The sequence below is a fragment of the Microtus oregoni genome, unplaced genomic scaffold, assembly GCF_018167655.1.
Source record: "Microtus oregoni isolate MIOR12 unplaced genomic scaffold, Mior012 000155F_ref0000269, whole genome shotgun sequence".
Classification (NCBI taxonomy): Eukaryota; Metazoa; Chordata; class Mammalia; order Rodentia; family Cricetidae; genus Microtus; species Microtus oregoni.
Genome location: NW_024544810.1, coordinates 579,616 through 604,445, shown reverse-complemented (window position 1 = coordinate 604,445; position 24,830 = coordinate 579,616).

Here is a 24,830-nt window from a genome sequence, read left to right as displayed (position 1 = left end):
ATTACGTGAAATTTCCAAATTACCAATAAAAATATTATATTAATTAAAAAGCTATAAGACTTTGAAGAAGATATCAGAAGATGGAAACATCTCCCATGCTCATGGATGGGTAGGATTAACATAGTAAAAATGGCCATCCTACCAACAACAATCTATAGATGCAATGAAGTTCTTTACAGATCTTGAAAGAATAAAATTCAATTTCACATGGAAACACAAAAAAAACCCAGATAGTTTAAAAAATATCCTTAACAATAAAAGAACCACTGGAAGTCTTACCATTCCTGACTTCATGTTGTACTACAGAGCTATAGTAATAAAAACATATGGTATTAGCATAAAAATAGATGTGGATCAATGGAATTGAATTGAAGGCTCGGATTTAGTCCAAACATATGTGGGCACCTTATTTTTTTTTTTATAAAGAATCCAGAAATACACAATAGAAAAAGACAGCATCTTCAACAAATGGTGTTGTTCAAAACTGGATATTTGTATAAATAATATATACTAATAAAAATTTCAAAGAGAAAAATATTTAAGAAACTGTCAAAGGACCTCTTTAAATTTGCAGGCAAATGGGTAAACTAGAAAAAAAATTATCCTGAGTGAGGTAACCCGGTCACAGAAATACATATATGGTATGTATTCATTTATAGGTGGATATTAGCTGTTAAATAAATGATAATCAAGCTACACTCCACAGACCCAGAGAGGTTAGATCAAGAGAAGGGCTGTGGGGCTATGTATTTCCCTGGGAAGGGGAAATAAAATAGATTTTGTGTGTAAACTGGGAGCAGGTGGGGATTGGACATGGAAGAATCAGTTGAGGGGCTGTTGAGGGAAAGAGTGTAACGAGAGATGGTTGAAATTGTGGGACATTTGGGACATGGTATAGAAACCTAGTACAGTAGAAATTTCTGGAATCTCTGAAGGAGATCCTAAATGGAGGATGCAGAGTCAAAACTGGTCATCTTTTGTAGCCACACAAAGCTTCCAGTGGTTGGCTGGGTTGGATTAAGTTGAGGTGTTGACCAAGGAGGTTCTTATGGAGATCCCCAAATGACCCAGGCTGTTGAGCCCCATTGAAGAGGACAACATCCACATATCTCATTGAATGTCGATAGGTGGAGCCTGTGTCTGCATAGAGTCTTCACACCTGCATTATAGTCGTTTTGGCTATAATGTGAGAAGGTACTCTGCAGGATATGGAAAGAAAAACTTGAATACCAGCTGTCTTAGTTAGAGTTTTTATTGCTGTGAAGAGACATCATGACCACAACAGCTCTTATAAAGGACAACATTTAACTGGGGTGGTTTACATTTTCAGAAGTTTAATTTATTGTCATCATAGTGGGACAAGACAGCATGCAGAAGGCATGGTACTGAAGAAGTAGCTGATAGCCCTACATTTTGACTTGAAGGCAACAGGAAGTGGTCGGTTTTACTGGGATGTAGCATGTGCATTTATGAGAGCTCAAAGTCCATTTCCACATTGTTGTACTTCCTCTAACAAAGCAGCACCTGCTCCAACAAAGCCATATCTTCTAATAGTTCCACTCCCAAGCAAGCTTATGGAAGAATATTACATTCAAACTAGCACACCAACCCAGCCACAACATCCTCAACTTACAATCTCTTCTTCCTGAAAGATGTGCTGGGGCAATGGTGGCACAGAACTCGTGGGAGTGGCCAATCAATTTTTGGTTTAACTTGAGGTTTGTACCATGAGAGGGAGCTCATACCCTACACTACCTGGATGTCAAGAAACTTGAGACTGGATAGCCCAGAAACTTAGGGTACAACCAAACACAACTGGGGAAAACAGATGAAATGATTCCTAATAATATTCTGCTATACTCATAGGTCTATGCTTTGTACAGTTGTCACCAGATGGAGCCTAGCACAGAGACCCACAGTTAGACATTATGCAGAGAGAGGGAGACTAAATTGGAAGTCTTGATTGGGTCCCTCCTTTTCTCTAAAAAGGAGAACCCCATGAAAGAAAAGAAAGATTGTAGGCATCAGAGGGGATGGAGGACGCTAGAAGAACAAATCCACTAAGCAGGGTTCACTGAGACTAAAGCCACAAGCATGGGACCTACAAGGGTCTGTACCATGTCTTCTGCATATATATTATGGCTGTTAGTTTGGTGTTTTGTGGGACTCCAACAGTGGGAGAGGGTGTGTCTCTGACTCTTTTGCCTGTCCTTGAGGATTTTTTCCTCCTATTAGGTTGCCTTGTGCCTTAATATGAGGGCTTTTTCCTTGTCTTACTATCTTGTTTTGTTCTAGTTGGCTGTTGATTCTTGGAGGCCTGCTCTTTTCTGAAAAGGAAGCAGAGGAGGAATGGGTCTGGGAGAGAAGGGAGCTTGGGGAAGCTGGGAGGGATGAAGGGATGGGGAACTCTGGTCAAAATGTATTGTATGTGAGAAGTATCTGTTTTCAATAAAAATAATTTAAAAAGAATTTAATTTTTATCAGGTAGGTCAGATAAAAAGTTTTGTTAATGTTCAAAGAAAGAAAATGTTTTGCTCAGTGTAACAAGCCAGGTATAGTAGAAAAAATATTATTCCACTTTCACTAGGTACTTTTAAAAGATAAATTCATATGGAAAGAAATGAGAGTTGTCCTCCAATGGGGCATGGTAATAAGAAGTTACTAATTAATGAGTACAGCATGTCTCTTTAGGATGATGAATTGGATAATGGTAATGATTAGATAATATCACGAATATAATTAGTGCTTAAAATGATTATGATTGTAAAATTATTGTGCATACATTCTAACACAATGGAAAAGACAAGTGCCTCGATAAAAATCCAGGAACATTCATTTTTGCAGCTAACACAATAGATTTCTCAGCACATGATTGACATAAAGAATAACCATGATGGGGATAGGACTAAGTTTGGGAATGATTGTGAGTGGGACTGAGGCTGATTTTTTTGACATGTTGAATTTGAGGGGGCCATACCGTATCTGTGTGAAAAAAGTCTCAGGAGGCTCTAACAGTTTGATTCTAGATCTTTGGGAAAATAGTAGAATATAAAAATAAAATATTTCAAGATGTTATTATTTTTCTCTGTTGTGTAGTTCTCCATTATGTACATGTACCACATTTTCCTTATCCATTCTTTGGTTGGAGGGTATTTAGGTCATTTCCAGGTTCTGGCTATGACAAACAATGCTGCTATGAACATAGTTGAACACATGTCTTTGTGGCACGATTGAGCATCCTTTGGATATATGCCAAAAAGTGGTATTGCTGGGTCTTGAGGAAGGTTGTTTCCTAATTTTCTGAGTAATTGCCACACTGATATCTCAAGGGGCTGTACCAGTTTTCACTCCCACCAGCAATTCAAGAGTGTTCCCTTTACGGCACAACCTCTCTAGCATAAGTTGTCATCAGTGGTTTTTATCTTAGCCATTCTTGAGGATGACATCTTGAAATTTGCAGGCAATTAGATGGATCTAGAAAAGATCGTATGGAGTGAGGTAACCCAGACCCAGAAAGACAAATATCATATGTCCTCACTCATAAGTGGCTTTTAGGCATAAAGTAAAGAAAAAACAGCCTGCAATTCACAATCCCAGAGAACCTAGACAACAAAGGGGACCCTAAGAGAGACATACATGTTTCTAATCTGCATGGGAAGCAGAAAAAGACAAAATCTCCTGAGTAAATTGGGAATGTGGGAAGCATGGGAGAGGGCAGAAGCAGAAGGGGAGGAAGGGAGGGAAGGGGAGGAAAAATATACAGCTCCATAAAAACAATGAAGAAATAGAATCTTGAGAGTCTACCACATCCAGATTCTTGGGGAACATAAAATCAAGAGATTCAATAACATTGCCCAAGCAGAATAGAAGACCTTAGAACAAAGAAATTGAAAGCAGCAGTAATACAGACTGGTAAGTATTGGTCAGATACAGGAATAAAATCAGAGAAGAGTAGTACCACAGATGCCATAGGAGAGGAAGTTTACAGAGTACAAAGTGCCTACTGATATCAGTGTGTAGAGAAATCAAGTCTTAGTAACAGCAGTTTGCTTTGGCTAGTAAGCAAGTTTACTAACCTTAGGCGTTAGTAAGTCACAGGGGTAAAAACATGATCTTTGCAATTGAGTAGCTCTGTCTCCAAATCCAGTTCCTGGTACTCGGGAGCTGTATGACAAGGGGTAAGTCATTGAACTTCTTCAAGCTTTGGTCTTCTTTCTGTCTAATGAGGACAATGCTATCTGCTGCGTAGGGCTGTCTTGAGAGCTGGAGGAAGCAATGCACCAACAAACAGCTGGCATAGTGCTTGGTGCACAGAGGCTTAGTGGATCAGCTTTCCTTTGTCCCTTCATAGCCCTCCACAATAGAAGAAATTCACTGTGTATCTGGTTATTGGACCTGCTGGGTTCAATAGAGAAGGAAACTCAGGGTAGAGTTTTGTTAAGACCGATTCTTTTTCATTTTTTAGCCTACACAGAGCCAAAGGACAAATGGTAACCTTTTAAAAATTCAGATTCTATATGAGAACACAAAAGGCAGCTTTTAATTATGGGCAAATTATGAAATAGAGCAATCAGAAACAGAGGACGGGAAAAATTGCGGAGTGCATTCACTGACCCTAAATTGTGTTTTCTTTTAATTAGGTAACACATATACTTAGATAAACATTAGAAATGTTAATCATCTGAGTTTTTCAAAATAATATGTAATTTGAAACTATTCAGGTTAAACCAATTTAAACAGTTACATTTTCACCAAAACAATGCTGGCAAATTAATGTGACAGAAAAACAATTTGATGACACACATACACCCATACATGAACACTTTCCTTTATAAGAATTTTTACCTAGAGAAAATTAGCCTTATTATACACAATTGTTTATAGTGGAGCAGAATCCCACACTGCTGCCTTGGTGCTAGACACAAATACATTTTTCAGTTCCTAGCCTGGCAACAGCAACTTCATTAGCAAAAATACTGCAATTTAGGGATGACCCACAAAAGACTGGGGGTAAGGCTTTGGATGTGAAGGTGAGACTAGATCCACAGAACTTTAGAAAAATGAGGTTCTAATCTCCCCAGAGACCATTTAGGATGGTCTCAGAGGAGGTTGGGTCTTTTGGGTAGAAAAAAAATATGTGTAGATATGTGTAGCAAAAAAGTAGCAACCTCCATTTTCTAGGAAAGAATATAGAAAGGTAATGGATCCCTAAACAAAAATTCATTTCAAGTTGTGCAAGTGAGCATTTTTCTGTCTCTGTCTTCATGACAAAAAGTTCCAGACTTTCTAAGCTTCTTTCTGCCTCGGTTACCTTTAACTCCCCCCTCAACTTTCCCTAGCTACCACAGTTTAAGGTGTGCCGTGAATATCACAAGTTATGTTCTATACTTGCTTGTCAAGGCAATAGCCTTGACAGGTGTCAAGTGCAATCCTATTTTGAAGCTAGCAAAAATGCCTTAATGTCAGGTAAGAAACAGACTGGTTAGGGTTCTGGTAATGTTGCCCCTTCCCAAACAAGGCGTTTGACCATCTTTGTTCTTTGGCTCTCATTTCCCCTGTCTTCAAGTGCCTAATACTATTTGCACCTTTTTGTTTTTCTTTAACCTCTTATCTCCTTTCTCTTGTTCTTACATTCATCAAACCAGTCTTTCTCTGGTCTTTTCCCTCACATGTACTTTCTGTTTCTTTCTTTCTCCCCATTGGATTTTTTTTTTGCACCATTTCTGTAATCCATGGGGATTTATTCTGAATGTTTTTCCAAGTATCGCATTATGCCCCTCCCTCTCTACAGTGTCCATTTGAGGTTATAGGGGGTAGGATTCTGAACAGCCTTTTAAAAGCTGCTGTTCCTGCTTATGCTAGGCTGCATTTGCTCCAGTCTGCTGAAAGATGATCCTGCTGAAAATTCAGCCCACACATTGGCCTCGTGGAAGAGAGAGTACAGTTGGGATTTATTAAACTGTCAGTTAAAGGGCAACACAAATCCTCTCATTACATGACCAAAAGATTAATACAGCAGTGAAGATCCACCTCAAGAAATTATTATGTCTAGAGTATAACACTTCATTTTATACATTTTATTAAATTAAAATATTCTGACACTGTATAGATCATCTTTAATCCTCTGCTTTCTTTTGAAGCCTTGCATGGAGAATCCATTGTTATAACATCCTACACTTGTCATCTGTCAGTGGAAGAAGGGTATTTTGGGGAAATGTATGTTGTTTTAATCTGGGGGAGGCAGGATGAGGAGTAAATGGTGGGCTCTGAATATTATGGGGGTGGTAGCACGGAGCAGAAAATTAAAGCTCCAGGATTGTCAGAAAGTCAGGGGTAGATAGAAAGCAAGTAAGGACTTGAAATCATGCTTTTGCAGCAGTCTTGATATTCAAGCAATTTCTTACAGCAGAGCAGATTTGCTTTGAGACTTATATAATATCCTGCATCAAAATTGCCAGTGCTGCCTGGTGCAAGCAAAACATTTGAAGAATCAATCCTTTTCCATCTCACAAATATCTAGAAAGGCAAACACTTTCTGGTCTGAATATTTCCATACTGAGGCATATTTCCTACTAATAAGCAGTTATGCCCTCCTTTCACTCAATTTCTGGTTATTGAGCACACCTATTATGTGTCTGCCAGTCTTACTTGCATCTGCATTTCATAGCCAAAAAGAACAAATATTTTAATAGTTTTTTCAACATCATATAACTAGTAAATTACTGGAGCAGTGCTCCTTAATTTAGCACGGATATTAGTTTAGGCCAGTGAAAATGGGCAAAAGAAAGTGAAAGAAAGAACTAGACTGTTGGCTCTAGGATCAAAGAAAATATACCCAAACTTCCTTTACATCTCTAGCAGGGGCACAAAATACAGTTTCCTCTTGGGTTTTGCTACTAAGAAGTGACTTCCATGGAATGTCTAAATAAGACATTATTACTAACCAATAAGTCACAATAATCATTTTTTTATTTTCTTTCTGAAGCAGTCTGTGTGTTAACATAAATTTCTTTATACTAAATGACCATAATATGTAGTTGTCAAATCTCATCATCCTGACTATAAATTCACATTTCTCAGTAGTTTACCCTGCTCAATGCTTTTCTCAGACTGTCTAAAATACAGCTTTGGCTGTAGAGTGCTATTTGTTATAATTGGCAAGGCTAAAACCCATTGTGGTATTTAAAATCATTAATAAAGTACAGTCCTATCAGATTACACTGAAGTTTTCTTGGGCAGGCCACCTAGCTTGACATAATTAGGAAATTACAAAACCACTTGGGATCAATGCTACCCAAATATATATATGGAGATATCTTAAAATGGGGCAACAATACTTGTACTAGACTCCAGAGACTAACAAATAAAAGGATTGGTGCCACGAGTTGGTTATTCTTTTGGTTTTGTTAACTAGTGGGATGCCATAAATACCCCAATATTACAGGTCATTGCCAAAGTTCTCTGTTACCCTCCAGGACTTGTTGCTAAGGCTCATTTCTAATGATCCCATATATTTAAGTCATAAAATTCAATCTGGTACTGACCTGGATAATCCATCCCTCCTGGAAGGTGCTATGCACATTACCAGAGGAGAAAAAGAATCAACAATATGCAGCTGTGACCCCGATGAGCTGCAGTAGTGACCTATCAGGCAAAACATTCTCATTGGTGGCATGGGAATAAACCAACCATTTTTTTTTTGGTTGGATTTAAGTACCACTCTTCATAATCTTTCCTTTTTCTTTCTTGGTCTTATATTTTCTAGGAAGTTTTTCTCTGATCTTTTCCTTTTTGACACTTTATTTCTTTCCTACTATATTTTTATCTGTTTTTCTTTTACATTTCAATAATCCATGCCCCATGCCCAAAACCTTTATTGGACCAGGAACCTAGGCAAGAGATATCATAGAGGATAAATCACTACTATTATTTTGCTAAATGGACATAATATTAAGCTGTCATCTAGTGATGTATCATTACACCCATAGATTAATGCATTTGCCAATCTTCATCAGAAAATCTTCTACTTATAATAGGTCATGACATACCCGCACACCCACATCTGTCCAAGCCACAGAAAACAAGAAGTTGCAGAATGCTCAGCCCTAAATGGAGCCCATATGCTGCACCCCTCCTCTGGAGGCTCAGGGAAGCATTGTGAAAGATGGGGCAGAAAGAGTGTAAGACCTAGAAGCAGTGGGTGGCCACAAGGAGGCAATGTCTTTCAGACACAGCAGTGCAATTGCATTTGTGGATTCAGCTCACAGCAACTGTGACAGCATGCCTAAGACCTATGCCACTTCAAGACAGGTCAAATCCAAGCATGGGGTTGGGCATAAAATTCCACCCCTATCCATAGTGCTGTTGGCAACTGTTGCCTGTTTGGAGACAGAAAGTTAATTTTGTGTAAGAGTCTAGCCCTTGGTAAGTTAATTATGTTCCAATGGGAGGCCACAGGTTGGATAAAATTTTGGCAGCTCAGATTGGTCTTGTTGGGCAAAAACTAAAGGATATAATGATGAGAGGATGGGGAAGTGGGGATAGACTCAGGAAGAGTTGGGGAGAGTGAATATGATCAGAACGCATCTTATGAAACTTTCAAAAACTAATAAAAAGTTTTTAAAAAAAGAGTTTGTAACTACTTTCTGACTAGATTTAAGGCTGGCTTCACAAGACACAAGGCAGAACTCATGCCTGGTACAAGAACCCGTGTCTTGGTAGATTAGAGGTCCTAGGGGAGAAACTAAAACTACTCTCTTGCTAAATGGACATAGTATTAAACTTCCATTGAGTCCCCGACTTTATACTCATAAAGCCATGCATCTCTAAGCCCTCATCAGAGAAGCTTCATTTTGCAGTAGATGGGAATGAATACATAGACCCACAGCAGTTGAACATTCGGAGAATAAGAGACTGTACAGTGCTCAGCCTTGAATGGGACATCTCTAGCACACCCTTCCCCTGCAAGGTTCAAGGGTCATCATGGAAGAGGAGACACCAAGACTAAGAACAAAAAGTTGCGAAGGACTGCTGTGAAACAAAGTGTCTAGACATGATAGGCTCTTGGCACTCACCAACTCACAGCATCTGGGCTTCCCAGCACCAGATCAAGCCAGTCAAAATTCCAGCCACGATGAGGGAGGAGTGCATGCCCGCCACCTCCACTCTGGCTGGGGAGCTATTGCCAGCTGGTGGATGCTAGGAAAGAATGAACTCGTTTTCTTCATGGATACCGACCCTGATAGACTCCTCAGAATTCAGTGGATTCACATACATACTGGAAGCACTAAGGGGACTGAATGAGCTGAAAAAACAAAAGGACATGGAGGCTAGAGCACAGAAAAAGTTACTGGAGTAGTAGGGGCAGAGTGAGTTTGATCAAAACATATTGTGTAATTCTCCAACAGTGAACTTTTAAAATTAAAGTTTTTTTTAAGATAGCTTAGTTTCTTTGGAAGAAAAAAGACCTCTTTGTCTTTATCCTTTTTCATATTTTTATTTAAAAAAAAATACTTTTCATTTTATATACCAACGCCATATCCCCCGACTTCCCCTTCTCCAACCCTTCCCCCTTTTCATTCCCCATTCACTCCTCAGAGGTGGTAAGGCCTCCCTTGGGGAGTCAACAAAGTCTGGCATACCAATATGAGGCAGGACCAAGCCCTACCCCCCCCCCCCCCATATCAAGGCTGAGCAAGGTATCCCACCATAGGGAATGGGCTTGAAGAACGCAGTTCATGAACCTGGGATAGGTCCTGGTTGCCACTGCCTGGGGAACCCCCCTCAACATATTAAGCCACATAACTGTCACCCATATTCAGAGGGTCTAGTTCAGTCCCATGAAGGTTCCCCAGCTGACATTCGATAGTCCGTGTGATCCCACTAGCTCTTGCCAGCTGTCTCTGTGATTTTCCCCATCATGCTCTTGACATTCCTTGTTTATATGATCCCTCCTCCTCCTCTTAAACTGAATTCCAGGAGCTCAGCCCAGTGCTTGGCTGTAGGCCACTGCATCTGGTTACATCAGTTACTGGGTGTTGGTTATATGATGACAATTAGGGTAGTTACTAACCTAATTAAAGGTGAAGGCCCTTTCAGACACCTTCTCCAATATTGTTTAGATTCTTGACTGGGGTCATCCTTGCAGATGCCTGAGAATTTCTCTAACATGAGGTTTTTCCCTAACCCCATAATGGCTCCCTCTACCAAGATATTTCTTTCATTGCTCTCTCCCTCTATCCCTCTCCAACTCGGTCTTCTTGATCCCTCATGTTCCCATCCCCCACTCACTCCATTCTACCCCCTCCCAGTGTAGTAGCGGGGCTGCGTTCCCAGCACCCCGACCGCCTGCTCGGCTAGCTTAGGCCCCGAAATAACAACACACAAACTGTATTCATTTAAACACTGCTTGGCCCTTTAGCCCTAGCCCTTACTGGCTAATTCTGTTATCTCGATCAACCCATCTCTAATAATCTGTGAGAACCGGTCTTACCGGGAAGATTCTAGCCTAGTCCATCCTGGGTCGGAGCTTCATGGCATGTGTCTGCCCGGGAGTGGGGCATGGCGTCTCTCTCTGAGGCGTCTGCTCCCAAGAGGAGAGCTATCGAGTCTGACCTCACTTCCTCTTCCTCCCAGCGTTCTGTTCTGTTTACTCCTCCCACCTATCTTCTAACCAATAAAATGGGCCAAGGCAGTTCCTTTATTAGCCAATGACCTTCCTCCATCATCCCAGTTTACCCAAGAGATATTAACTATTTTCCTTCCTGAGGTCCTCTATGTGTGTCCCTCTTAGGGTCCCCTTTTAATCTAGCTTCTCTGGGATTGTGGATTGTAGCCTAGCTATCCTTTGTTTTACATCTAATATCCACTTATGAGCGAATACATACTGTGTTTGTCTTTCTGGATCGAGGTTACCTCACCAGGATGTTTTTTCTAGATTCATCCATTTTTCTGCAAATTTCAAGATGTTATTTTTTTTTTTTTACCACAGAGTAATACTCTATTGTGTAAATATACCACATTTTCTTTAACCATTCTTGAGTTGATAGGCATCTAGGTTGTTTCCAAGTTCTGGCTACTACAAGTAATGCTGCTATAAACATAGTTGAACAAATGTCCTTCTGGTATGATTGAGCATCCTTTTGGCATATGCCCAAGAGTGATACTGCTTGGTCTTAATGTAGGTTGTTTACCAATTTTCTGAGAAACCACCATACTAATTTCCAAAGGAGCTGTACTAGTTTGCACTCCCACCAGCAATGAAAGAGTGCTCCCTTTACTCCACATCCTCTTTAGCATAAGCTGTCATCAGTGTTTTTGATCTTAGCCATTATGACATGTGTAAGATGGTGTCTCAGAGTTGTTTTGATTTGCATTTCCCTGATGGCTAAGGATGTTGAGCATTTCCTTAAGTGTCTTTTGGCTATTTAAGTTTCTTCTGTTGAGTATTCTCTGATTATATCTGTACTTCATTTTTTAATTGGATTATTTGGTATTTCAGTTTCTTGAGCTCTGTATATATTGGAGATGAGCCCTCTGTCAGATGTGGGGTTGGTGAAGATCTTTCCCCATTCTGTAGACTACTATTTTGTCTTATTGACTGTGTCTTTTGCCTTACAGAGCTTCTCAGTTTCAGGAGGTCCCATTTATTGATTGTTGTTCTCAGAGTCCGTACTGAATGGTGTTATATTTAGGAAGTGGTATTCTGTGCCAATGCATTCAAAGCTACTTTTCACTTTTTCTTCTATCAGGTTCTGTGTGGTAGGTTTTATGTTGATGTCTTTGATCCACTTGGACTTGAGTTTTGTGCATGGGGATAGAGATGGATCTATTTGCATTCTTCTAACATGTCAACATTCACTTATGTCAGCACCGTTTCTTGAAGATGCTTTCTTTTTCCCATTGTACAGGAAATCAGAGAAACATCTTTTACAATAGCCACAAATAACATAAAATAACTTGGGGTAACTCTAACCAAATAAGGAAAGACATAGATGAAAAAACTTTAAGTCTTTTTTTTTAAATTTCCATACTGCAGTTTTTATTTTTTTTAAAAGAAAACAAACTCTTTTTTCATTTTACATACCAAACCCATTTCTCACTCCCTCTCCTCCTCCCATTCCTCCAGCTCCCCTTCCACCTCACCCCTACCCCCGCCGTCCACTCCTCAGAGAGGGTAAAACATAGTGCTTTGGGGAAGATCCAAGGCTCTCCCTACTATATCTAGGCTGAGTGAGGTATCTATCGAAAGAAAATGGGTTCCAAAAAGCCAGTAAAAGCAGAAAGGATAAATTCTGGTGCCACTGCCAGTGGTTCCACAGTCTCCCCCAGCCATACAACTATCACCCCCATTCAGAGGGACTAGTTTGGACCTATAATGTTTCCTTCCCTGTCAGGCCAGAGTTGGTGGGCTCCCATTAGCTCAGGATAGCTGTTTCAGTGGGTGTCCCCCATAATGGTCTTGACCTCTTTGCTCACATTCTCACTCTTCCCACTCTTCAACTGGACTTTGGGAGCTCAACCCAGTGCTCTGCTGTGGGTCTCTGCCCCTGTTTCCAGCAGTTGCTGGATGAAGGTTCTATGGTGACATTTAAGATAGTCGTCAATCTGACTACAAGGCAAGGCCAGTTCAGAATCCCTCTCCACTATTGCTTAGGGTTTAGCTGGTGGTCATCCTTGTGTTCCCAAAAAGAAAGTACAAGCTGTAGAGATAAATCCTGATGCCACTGCCAGTGGCCCTGCAGTCTTCCCCAGTGCTACAACTGTCATCCACATTCAAAGGGTCTTTATTGGTCCTATTTGTATATAAGAGGGCTACTGATTTTTTTTCTTTAAGTTAATCTTGTATCCTGCCACTTACTGAAGGTGTTTATCGGCTGTAGGAGTTTCCTGGTAGAATTTTTGGGGTCACTTATATACACTATCATATCATCTGCAAATACAGAAAGTCTAATTTCTTCCCTTCTATGGTAATATCTTGTTTGGACAAATAAAGCTTGCCTGAAGATCAGAAGGCCGAGCTAGCCACTAGCTAACCATAGAGGTCTAGAGGTCTATACATACAGACAAGAAGTGATATGGCTGGGCAGAGAGAGGAAGTGATAAGTCAGGAGGAAACAATAACTCTGTCTCTTTTCATTGAGGAAGTGGAGACATAAGGTGGCTGTGGTTTTGCTCCTTCACCTCTCTAGGGTGAGATTTCTCTACTTTCTTTGTGTAGGCACTTAGTGATATAAAGTTTCCTCTTAGCACTGCTTTCATAGTGTCTCATAAATTTGAGTATGTTGTGTGGTCATTTTCATTGAATCCTAGGAAGTCTTTATTTTCTTTCTTTATTTCTTCCTTGATGATTCAGTTGAGCATTGTTCAATTTCCATGAGGTTGTTGAATTTCTGCAATTAGTGATGCTATTGAATTCTAACTTTAAGCCATCGTGATCTGATAAGATACAGAGGGTTAGTACAATTTCTTTTGTATCTGTTGAGGTTTGCTTTGTTACCGAGTATGTGGTCAGTTTTAGACAAGGTTCCATGAGGTGCCGAGAAGAAGGTATATTCTTTTATGTTTGAATGGAATATTCTATAAATGTCTGTTAAGTCCATTTGAGTCATAAGATCTGTTAGTTCCCTTATTTCTTTCAAGTTTCTGCCTGGCTGTCATGTCCATTGTGGAGAGTGGGGTGTTGAAATCTCCCATTATTGTATGTGGTATGATGTGTAATTTAGGCTTTAGTAATGTTTCCTTTACAAATGTGGGTGTCCTTGTATTTGGAAAATAGATGTTTAGAATTGAGACTTCATCTTGATGGATTTTCCTGTGATGAATATGAAATGTCCTTCTCCATCTCTTTTGATTAATTTTAGTTTAAAGTCTATTTTGTTAGCTATTAGAATAGCTACACCTGCTTGTTTCTTAGGTCCATTTGATTGGAAAATCTTCTCCTAACTCTTTACTCTGAGGTGATGTCTGTCTTTGAGATTGAAGTGCGTTTCCTGTATGCAGCAGAAGGATGGATCCTATTTTTGTATCCGTCCTGATAGCCCGTGTCTTCTTACAGGTGGATTGAAACCATTGATATTAAGAGATATTAATGACCAGTGATTGTTAATTCTTGTTAGATTTGGTTTTGTTCTTGGTGGTGGTGGTAGTATTTGTATGTTTCCCTTCTTTGGAGTTTTCTGATGTTAGGTTATTTGTTGCCTGTGTTTTCATGGGTGAAGCTACCTTCTTTAGGTTGGAGTTTTCCTTTTCATGCTTTCTTTAGTGCTAGATTTGTGGATAGGTGTTTAAATTTGGTTTTGTCATAGAATATCTTTTTTTTATCTCCATCTATAGTGATTGAGGACTTTTCAGAATGTCTTTCCAGGACTTTCTGACTTTCAGAGTTTACATTGAGAAGTCGGGTGTAATTCTTATAGGTCTGCCATTATATGTTACTTGGCCTTTTTCTGTTGCAGCTCTTAGTACTCTTTCTTTATTCTATATGTTTAGTGTTTTGATTATTATGTGGCAAGGGGACATTTTGGTCCAGTCTATTTGGTGTTCTGTAGGCTTCTTGTACTTCCATAGATATGTCTGTCATACCAATATTCTATGTGATGGTTAGCCTTAGTTATCAGACTGAGTAAAAATAACCCAGGAGACATAGCACAGGCAATGTCTAAGAAGGCATTTTCAGGGAGAATTAACTTAAGAGGAAGACCCATACTCAGAATGATCAGTCTTCCAATGTACGGCCCACACAGATTGAAGTCCAAATAAAAGCAGTTTGTACGGATCTTCACATTTATTTCCTGACTATTTATTGTTGCTGCTCAAATCAGACTCTGTTTTTTTTGTTGTCCTTTTCTTTTTGCTTCTCTTTCTTCCTTTTTATGAACTTCCAATATGAGCTTAATATCAGCAAGGAACATCAGCACGAGATTGGGACTGCTAAGGCCTTCTGCTTTTAGACTTGGCCAAGCCTCTTTAGTGTGCCAACAGCCATTTTAAACTACCAAACCCCTATCAGGTAAATTTATCTGTCCATATATGTATATGTGTAGGTATGTATGTATGTGCCTATCACCAATTTCTGCACATGGTCACACAATCTATTGATTCTGTTTCTCTAGAGAACCTTGCCTAATATGCCTGATGCCAGACAACTGGGATATGCCTGGCAGGTAACAAAAGTCTACTGGATAAAAAAAAAATCCAAGTCATCAAAGCATCACCAGTGGACTTTAGGGAGAGAGACAAAGCTATAGAATGTTTTAGCAAAGATATGAGCTACAAAGTGTGTTAAATAATGTCCCCAAAGGATATACAAGAACTCTGGACAAGCCTTGGGAGAATACAAAGGTCCTATCTATTAATATGTTTATCCTACCATTTCATAGAAGCAAAGAGGAAGGAAAAGCAAACTTCCTTCAATAATAATAAAGACCAACTGGTGAGATAGACAAAGCTTAAGTCCTGCTTTCAAATTCCATGTTTTCATTTATATCTTCAACACGTTTAGATAGGAATTAGTCCTTCTATTTAAAAAGAGGTAAAGAAAAACCCACGGTACCCTGAGTGACCAGGCAGCAGCATCCTCTTCCACCAACCATCATCTGTCACACCACTTACCACTGGACCCACCGGCCACACCTGCACCTGGAGGGGCAGGTGATTCTTGGGGTTTGACAAGAATTTAGGATTTTGATATTCCCTTTATTTATGTTACTACCCTTGCTCTCTTAAAGACTGGATTGTCTTACCTTTTTTAATCTTACCTTTTTAAAATAGAGATTCATGCTATTAGAAAGATAAAATGAAGGGATGTCCCTGGAACGTGCTTTTATTATCCTAGTTGTTTGAGATAACAAGACAGTATATAACCCAGCAATTAAACAAGATGCATGGGTAGAAAATGGGCTACTAAAGGGACTGCTCATCACAAGTAAACATTTTAAACCAGAATCTTGCTTTTCAGTGTTCTTTAAAAGGTGAAATTGTTTAACACATAGAAGAGAAAACTGGGACTTCTGAAAATGGCCTTCAAATACATGAAAGATTGTCCGTGCCTCCAGAGGCTGGATCAAGGAAAATTGATTGTTTTTAATATTAAGAATTTGATATAAATATAAAGCAACATTTCTTGGCCTGGTTCTTTCTAAAGATTTTAGTATGATCTGAGCATGTGGATTGAAAATATGAGTTAGAGGATTTTCGCTCAAAGGTTCTTTACTTCTAGAAATCCAGAATTTTAGTCCAAACTTTAAGGACATATTATAATGATGAAAATGATTTCGCTAAGCATATTTCTCAAACAATAGAAGATAAGATTACCCATACTTGGTAAGAGAATGCACAAGATTTTTGGAATTATAAAAATATATTAATATCTGTGTCTAATAAATACAATTTGTATATTCTGCTACACGAACTCATTTTGTATTATTTTATTCTCTTGTAGCTTCACAACCACAGTTACATGATGGTTCAGTTTTGAGTAGTTTTAATCAACCTGTTAATATTCATTTGCTAGGCACCTACCATATATAGAGCATTGAACTAAAAATTTTACTTTGTGACAGAATACAAATATTATAAGTTCATAACCCACAAAGAAGGGGAAATGGAAGTAGACATGACCAGAGAACATTTTTGTAAAATATTGTTGAGAGGAGACTAATTTCTGTACCCTCAACTTTCACAAAGTAGCCTTCCTAGTTAATGAAAAACATTATCTTTTATTTTTATTTCCTGCTACAGGATAATTGTCCGCAGGAAAAAGGACAGAACATCCATTAGAGAAAATTGAAGCACTCTCATCTAATTTGAAAGTATATAGAGGTCACTCTGGTAGTTTCAGGTTGAAATTTTCGAAATGGAAGGTTTGGGTGAGGTACTCAGACTAGCTCAGGCAGGGTGTATTACTAGGACTCAGATCAAAGCAGCAAACTTGAAATAACAAAAAGCACGGGCTCTTTCCTCCCAGGAAACTTCAGCGAGCTCTTATTTCTGCAGCACAGAAGTTTTTGTCTCCTAGTTTATTCGCTGCTATAATTCTCAAAACTTGTATGTTTCATGCTGCAAAGAATTCTGAAGCACACGTTGTGGGATGTCTAAGTCAACCTCAGTAGCAAATTTACCACCACAGATGCTCATTTTTTTTTAATTTGAATGTTTAACCCAGGCACAGCTTTATTCTTGAACTTTGGTTAGAAGGAAGACTCTGCAGTGGGAGACAAAAGAGGTAGGTAATGAGGGTTCCTTCCTGCTTTGGAGTCAGCTGCAGCCAGGGAGGGTCTTGTTCGTGCCACCGGTAGCTGTTCTTTTTTTTTTCCTTATTTTATTATTATTTATTTATTTGTTAAAGATTTCTGTCTCCTCCCCGCCACCGCCTCCCATATCACTCCCCCTCCCCCAACTAACTCCCCCTCCCTCATCAGCCCAAAGAGCAGTCAGGGTTCCCTGCACTGTGGGAAGTCCAAGGACCTCCCACCTCCATCCAGGTCTAGAAAGGTGAGCATCCAAACAGCCTAGGCTCCCACAAAGCCAGTACGTGCAGTAGGATCAAAACCCAGTGCCATTGTTCTTGAGTTATCAGTAGTCCTCAATGTCTGCTATGTTCAGCAAGTCCGGTTTTATCCCATGCTTTTTCAGACCCAGTCCAGCTGGCCTTGTTGAGTTCCCGATAAAACATCCCCATTGTCTCAGTGTGTGGATGCACCCCTTGCGGTCCTGAGTTCCTTGCTCGTGCTCTCTCTCCTTCTGCTCCTGATTTGGACCTTGGGGTTTCAGTCCGGTGCTCCAATGTGGGACTCTGTCTCTGTCTCCTTTCATCGCCTGATGAAGACTAATTTCCAGGAGGGTGACTATGTGTTTTTCTTTGGGTTTACCTTCTTATTTAGCTTCCCTAGGATCACGAATTATAGGCTCAATGCCCCTTATTTATGGCTAGAAACCAACTATGAGTGAGTACATCCCATGTTCCTCTTTTTGGGTCTGGCTTACCTCACTCAGGATAGTGTTTTCTATTTCTGTCCATTTGCATGCAAAATTCAAGAAGTCATTGTTTTTTACTGCTGAGTAGTACTCTAATATGTGTATATTCCATACTTTCTTCATCCATTCTTCTGTTGATGGGCATCTAGGTTGTTTCCAGGTTCAGGCTACTACAAACAATGCTGCTATGAACATAGTTGAGCATATACTTTTGTTGTATGATAGGGCATCTCTTGGGTATATTCCCAAGAGTGGTATAGCTGGGTCCAGGGTTAGGTTGATCCTGAATTTCCTGAGAAACCGCCACACTGCTTTCCAGAGTGGTTACACAAGTTTACATTCCCACCAGCAATGGATGAGTGTACCCCTTTCTCTACAACCTCTCCATCAAAGGCTATCATTGGTGTTTTTTATTTTAGCCATTCTGACAGGTGTAAGATGGTATCTTAAAGTTGTCTTGATTTGCATTTCCCTGATCGCTAAGGAAGTTGAGCATGACCTTAAGTGTCTTTTGGCCATTTGAACTTCTTCTGTTGAGAATTCTCTGTTCAGCTCAGTGCCGCATTTTATAATTGGGCTGATTAGCCTTTTACGGTCTAGTTTCTTGAGTTCTTTATATATTTTGGAGATCAGACCTTTGTCAGTTGCGGGGTTGGTGAAGATCTTCTCCCAGTCAGTGGGTTGCCTTTTTGTCTTAGTGACAGTGTCCTTTGCTTTACAGAAGCTTCTCAGTCTCAGGAGGTCCCATTAATTCAAAGATGCCCTTAATGTCTGTGCTGCTGGGGTTATACGTAGGAAGTGGTTTTCTGTACCCATGTGTTGTAGAATACTTCCCACTTTCTCTTCTCTCAGGTTCAGTGTGTTCAGACTGATATTGAGATCTTTAATCCATTTAGACTTGAGTTTTGTGCATGGTGATAGATATGGATCTATTTTCATTCTTCTACAGATTGACATCCAGTTTTGTCAGCACAGTTTGTTGAAGATGCTCTCTTTTTTCCATTGTATACTTTTAGCTCCTATATCAAAAATCAGGTGTTCATAGGTTTGTGGGTTAAAGTCCGGGTCTTCTATTCGATTCCATTGGTCGACTTCTCTGTTTTTATGCCAATACCAAGCTGCTTTCAGTACTGTAGCTCTGTTAATAGAGTTTGAAGTCAGGGATGGTAATGCCTCCAGACGATCCTTTATTATATAGGATTGTTTTGGCTATCCTGGGTTTTTTTGTTTTTCCATATAGAGTTGATTATTGTCTTCTCAAGGTCTGTGAAGAATTTTGATGGGATTTTGATGGGGATTTCATTGAATCTATAGATTGCTTTTGGTAGAATTGCCATTTTTACTATGTTGATCCTCCCAATCCAAGAGCAGGGGAGATCCTTCCATTTTCTGGTGTCCTCTTCAATTTCTTTCTTCAAAGACTTAAAGTTCTTGTCAAATAGATCTTTCACTTCTTTGGTCAGAGTTACCCCAAGATATTTTATGCTATTTGTGGCTATCGTGAAAGGTGATGTTTCTCTGATTTCCCTCTCTGTTTCCTTATCCTTTGTGTATAGGAAGGCAACTGATTTTTTAGAGTTGATCTTGTATCCTGCCACATTACTAAAGGTGTTTTTCAGCTGTAGGAGTTCTTTGGTAAAGTTTTTGGGGTCGCTTATGTATACTATCATATCATCTGCAAATAACGAAAGTTTAACTTCTTCCTTTCCAATACGAATCCCCTTGATCCCCTTATGTTGTCTTATTGCTATTGCTAGAAATTCAAGCACTATATTGAAGAGGTATGGAGAGCCTTGTCGTGTTCCTGATTTTAGTGGGATGGCTTTGAGTTTTTCTCCGTTTAATTTAATGTTGGCTGTCGGCTTGCTGTAAATTGCTTTTATTATATTTAGGTATGACCTTTGTATCCCTATGACCAAGATCTTTATCATAAAGGGGTGTTGAATTTTGTCGAATGCTTTTTCCGCATGTAGTGAAATGATCATATGGTTTTTTTCTTTCAGTTTATTTATATGATGGATTACATTGATAGATTTGCGTATGTTGAACCAGCCCTGCATCTCTGAATCCAAGAACACGTTCGAAAAGTTATTCATTTTTTTTGTAGTGAAAAGACGTGGAATATTGATCCTCAATCTCCCACCCAGGGCCATCACCTGCTGAGTGTCAAACCCAGGACCTTAGACATGCCAGGTGATCTTTCTTCTCTTCAACTTCCTTATAATACAATGTTTAAGTATTAGTCACAATGCTATGTGTATCTCTTGGATTTATTCTCCACATCTAAGCAAAATTTTAAGGATCCTTACCATTCTCTTATTAAACACTCTATGGGTTACAGCTCTGTGGGACTGCCAACATAAAATACACAGGCCTTACCTTGCAGGGAATAAAAAGACATTTTATTCTGGAGCCAAGTATGAGTGATCATAACCTAGGAATACAGATTTAGGTTTCCCTCAACAGTATGTTCCAACATGATAATAATTTTGTAATATTTTTCTAGTAACAGAACAAAGAGCAGCATAAATAAGATGCCTTTCACATACATTGGTGAGCACCTTGGGTAGGTGAGTCATAGGAAAGTGGAGATAACCTCCACTACAGGCCTTCTATGTAGTGTAATGACATTCTTTGCTTTGAGGTCGGTGGAAGCTGGGGGACTGTTCATACATTCCATTGGATTTATCTAATGATCACAAGCAAGGGTGTTATGTCATACACAGAATCCAATAGCCATTCAAAGGCTCACAGTGCCTAAGGCAACTTATAACTAGACACTGGACCTACAATATTCCAGTCTCTCCACAATCACTGAAAGTCTAATCAACCTTTGTAGGGTGTGTACTACAGGTGTATCTTCTTTCTTGGAACCGTAGTTCTAAGTGCTCCCTGTTGTCTAAGCATCATATTGTACATGCAGAGGTCAAAATATTAAAGTATTATTTAATGTCCCTCCTTGCTAGAAATGCTCATTGCTTGGATCTGAGTCTGAGTAAACAGAAAATAGAAAACAGTCTTTTCAAGAGAAGAATGGCTGCTACGACCTTGAAGAAGAAACTCCTAGGTCATACCAAATCCATTAGTTAGCATGATCAGACTTGGCTTGTCATTTTTTTCTGTTTTTCCTTTTTGCATCGGAATAGCATTAGAACAGTAATAGAAATAGTATGCCTACATCAGAAAGGCTTTCTGGCCTAATGAAGTAAAAGTAGCCAATGAAGTGAATAGATAAATATAACCAGGTTAAACATTATGATGCTTTTAAAAGAGATTGACCAGATGTTTTCCCCTTGTAGCCACAGTTTTTTACATTCCATGAAATATTCTTATTTTATATTTGGAGTATATAAAATAATCTATTATCTTTTAATTTTGGTTTTTCTTTTTTCCAGCTTGTTCTAACAGTTAGAGCCTCATATGGAGCAGCTTGCTCTAATTATAAGGAAAGATTGGTCTTTTATATCCAAATTATCATCACTCTGATTTGTTGAGGTTGACCTGATCTGTTTGATTATCTTGATACTAATAATTGTTAATAATTAAGTTTTATTTTTGTTTTGGAATATAAATTAAAAGTTACAACACAAAAGAAATTAGATAACTATATAGTACTCTTTAAATTAAAAAAAATCCTTTTTTCCCACTGACCAAATATTACAAATACCAATTTTAGAAACAAGAGGTCAAACATGGTAGGAATAGTAATGTCAAGTGACTTTACAGTATAACCAGATCTTATATTTTAATTCTTACAGTCATAAAGGGAAATGGGATTCTAGTAGAGAGTCATCCTAATATTGTCAATTTCTTTTTTGTTAGCAAAATAGAAATATTATATAAGTATTTTTTTCTCAATCATGGCTACCTATCTATAAGAAAGTCAAAATAATCATCCAATCAAAAAATACTTGTTCTTATGGTATAATGCACCATGAGTATTTTTAGTATTAGAGATCTTTTGTATAATTTGGATGACTAGAGTTAACTCACAACTCTGAGTATCTTTAACAATGTTGAATGGAATTAAAAATAAAAGTATTTTCTGTTTACTATATCTCACTGTTGGCCACTCTAGAGGTGGTAAGACCTGGGAGAGTGGAGCAAGTAAACGAGACAGACGAAAGTCTCATGCAATAGCCAATGTTTATTCAGAGCTTCAGACAGTTTATACTCGAGGATTAAAAAGAGTCACATTAGTAAACTTTACAATCATAAGAACAAGTTGTACTTGGTAGCCAAGCCAATTGTAGAGGAAACATGTTTTTCTATAGAGCATCTAAACAAGTAACAATAGCCAACTGCAATGAATAATCCAAAGTAAACTCACTCCTATCCGCTACACCTTGGAGGGGCAGAAAAGCACATTAAAGGGACTATTCAGTGTTTTGAAGAAACTGAGGTCACATAATTCTTGTCATGGTTTCTTGGAATTTTCTCACAAGCATTCAGAAATCTCCACACACAACTCCATTCTTGAATCATTTTCTAACAGCTCACCATTTTTAATATTAATGTAAAACTATATTCCAATTGGCAAGAACTAGTTAACTTTCTTCTCTTTTTCATAGTAACAAGAAATTCATTTGTTTTGGCTCTGATAGTTTCATTAAAAGTGGAATTTTCAAATGAAGATTATTTTAGAAGTTATAAAATAATTTTCAAGAATTTAAAAACTAGCAAATATGCTTTGGTGGCACATGCCTTTCATCCCAGCACCCAGGAGGCTGAAGGAAGCCAATCTCTGTGAGTTCAAGACCAGCCTGATCTACAGAGCTAGTTCCAGAACAGTCCCGGGATACACAGATTGAACCTTGAAACTTGTCTCAAAAACAAAACAAAACAAAAAGTTGTAAATTAGAAAATGTTAGAAGACAAAAACACAATATTTAGTCCTTAAGTCATTTCTCATTTGAAATAATTTCCCTTTTCTTTAACCAAAACATATTTAATCAAAACAACATATCTATAACCTATTGATTTTTTCTTCACTTGATAGTTTCTGTCTTTTTATTGTTGTTTCTGTTATTACAAAATTTAGAAGGGACTTTTTATATAATTATATTTTAAATAAAAACCCAGGAAGCTGTTTTTGGAAGACAGGAATCATGCATATTGGATCATAAGAATATAGAAGTTATAAATACATCTAATATTAATATTCCTGTGTTTTCTTAGCAAATTTAAATTAACTACTAAAAATTTGACTCATTATACCAGGCATTTTGATATTGTTTTAAAGTATTTACTTCTCATTTGGGATTATGAGGCCTCCAAATCAGGATGAATTTTGAAATTTCTGTATTTATTCCTTATCTATCTCTTTTCTGTTGAGCCAATTGCATATGTCTTTAAGTAATCATACTGAGTACTTAAGGGAAGCTAGAAGCATGGAGATATGCTATCATTCCAGTCCTTGGAACAAGAACCTAGCATCCCAAATGAATACAATTACCTTTTAAAGAAAATTGTACCCTTAGTAAACATCTCTTGAAAAATCACAAGCAATAAGTACTTCTTAGAAGGCCTTGAGAAAAAAGGGAGAAGATAACATCCTGACCATACCTTTCCAATTGTATCTTGGCTTTTTTTTTTTTAAAAAAAACTTTTTAATTCAAATTCAAGCACTCATGTTAATACCCCCACAAAAGAAAGATGGGTACACCCGAGCCATTTGTTTGTTCTGTTGTTGCAGGGGGCTGCTTGTTCGTCCCAGCCGCCCAGCTAGCTTAGCCCAGAAATAACCACACAGAAATTGTATTCATTAAATCACCGCTTGGCCCATTAGCTCTAGCTTCTTATTGGCTAACTCTTACATATTAATTTAACCCATTTCTATTAATCTATATATCACCATGAGGTCGTGGCCTACTAGCAAAGTCTCAGCACATCTATCTGGGGCTGTGGGTCCATGGCGTCTCCCAACTCTGCTTTCTTCCTCCCAGAATTCCATTTAATTTTTCCCCACCTACCTAAGTTCTGCCCTATCAACAGGCCCAAAGCAGTTTCTTTATTAGCCAATGAAAGCAACATATAGACAGAAGGACTATACCTATACCATTCTGTAGCATAGCACAATGAATAATTATCCTCATCATCATCCAGTATTCAGGATTACTGGATAAGTGGCCAACTTTACTTAAGTTGTTGGAATTTTTGTAAATGAGATTATGTTATGGAGTTCTGTTTTGTTTTTTTTCCTTAAAATTCATCATGCTACAAAATGAAGAAATTCAGTTTTATTTAGTAACTCAATTTACATTCACATTAACTTATAAATCAGTTTGGTGCCAAGTAAACAATATAAAAACATAAACACATGTAGAAAATATTAGAAATTAAATAAGAAAGAGCAGAAAAGCAAGTTGATGAAAAAGAGCTGGATAAGATTACCCTTCAGGGAGAATCAGGCAATAATCCACAGCCCCAGAGAGGCTAAGTAACAATGAGAGCCCAAGGCAGGGACTCAGAGATCTCCCAGAGAAGAGGAAATAGAAGAGATCTCCTGGGCACAGTGGGGGTGGCTTGAGATGAGAGCTGGAGGGATCGAGTTGCGGGACGGTGGATGGAGGGGGAGAGTACTGAAAGAGATGACTAGAAAGGGGGACATTCTGGGGTCAAGGAGAAACCTGATGCAAGGCAAACTCAAATAAATCTACAAGGATGGCCCAAACTAAGACTCTTAGCAATGGTGGAGATGGCCATCCCTTCTGATAAGATTGGTGACTATCCCAACTCGTATCAATGCACCTTCATCCAGTGACTGATGGAAACAGATGAAGAGACCCACAGTCAAACATTAGGCTATGCTTTGGGAATCCTTCTGAAGAGAGGAAGGAGAGATTGTATGAACC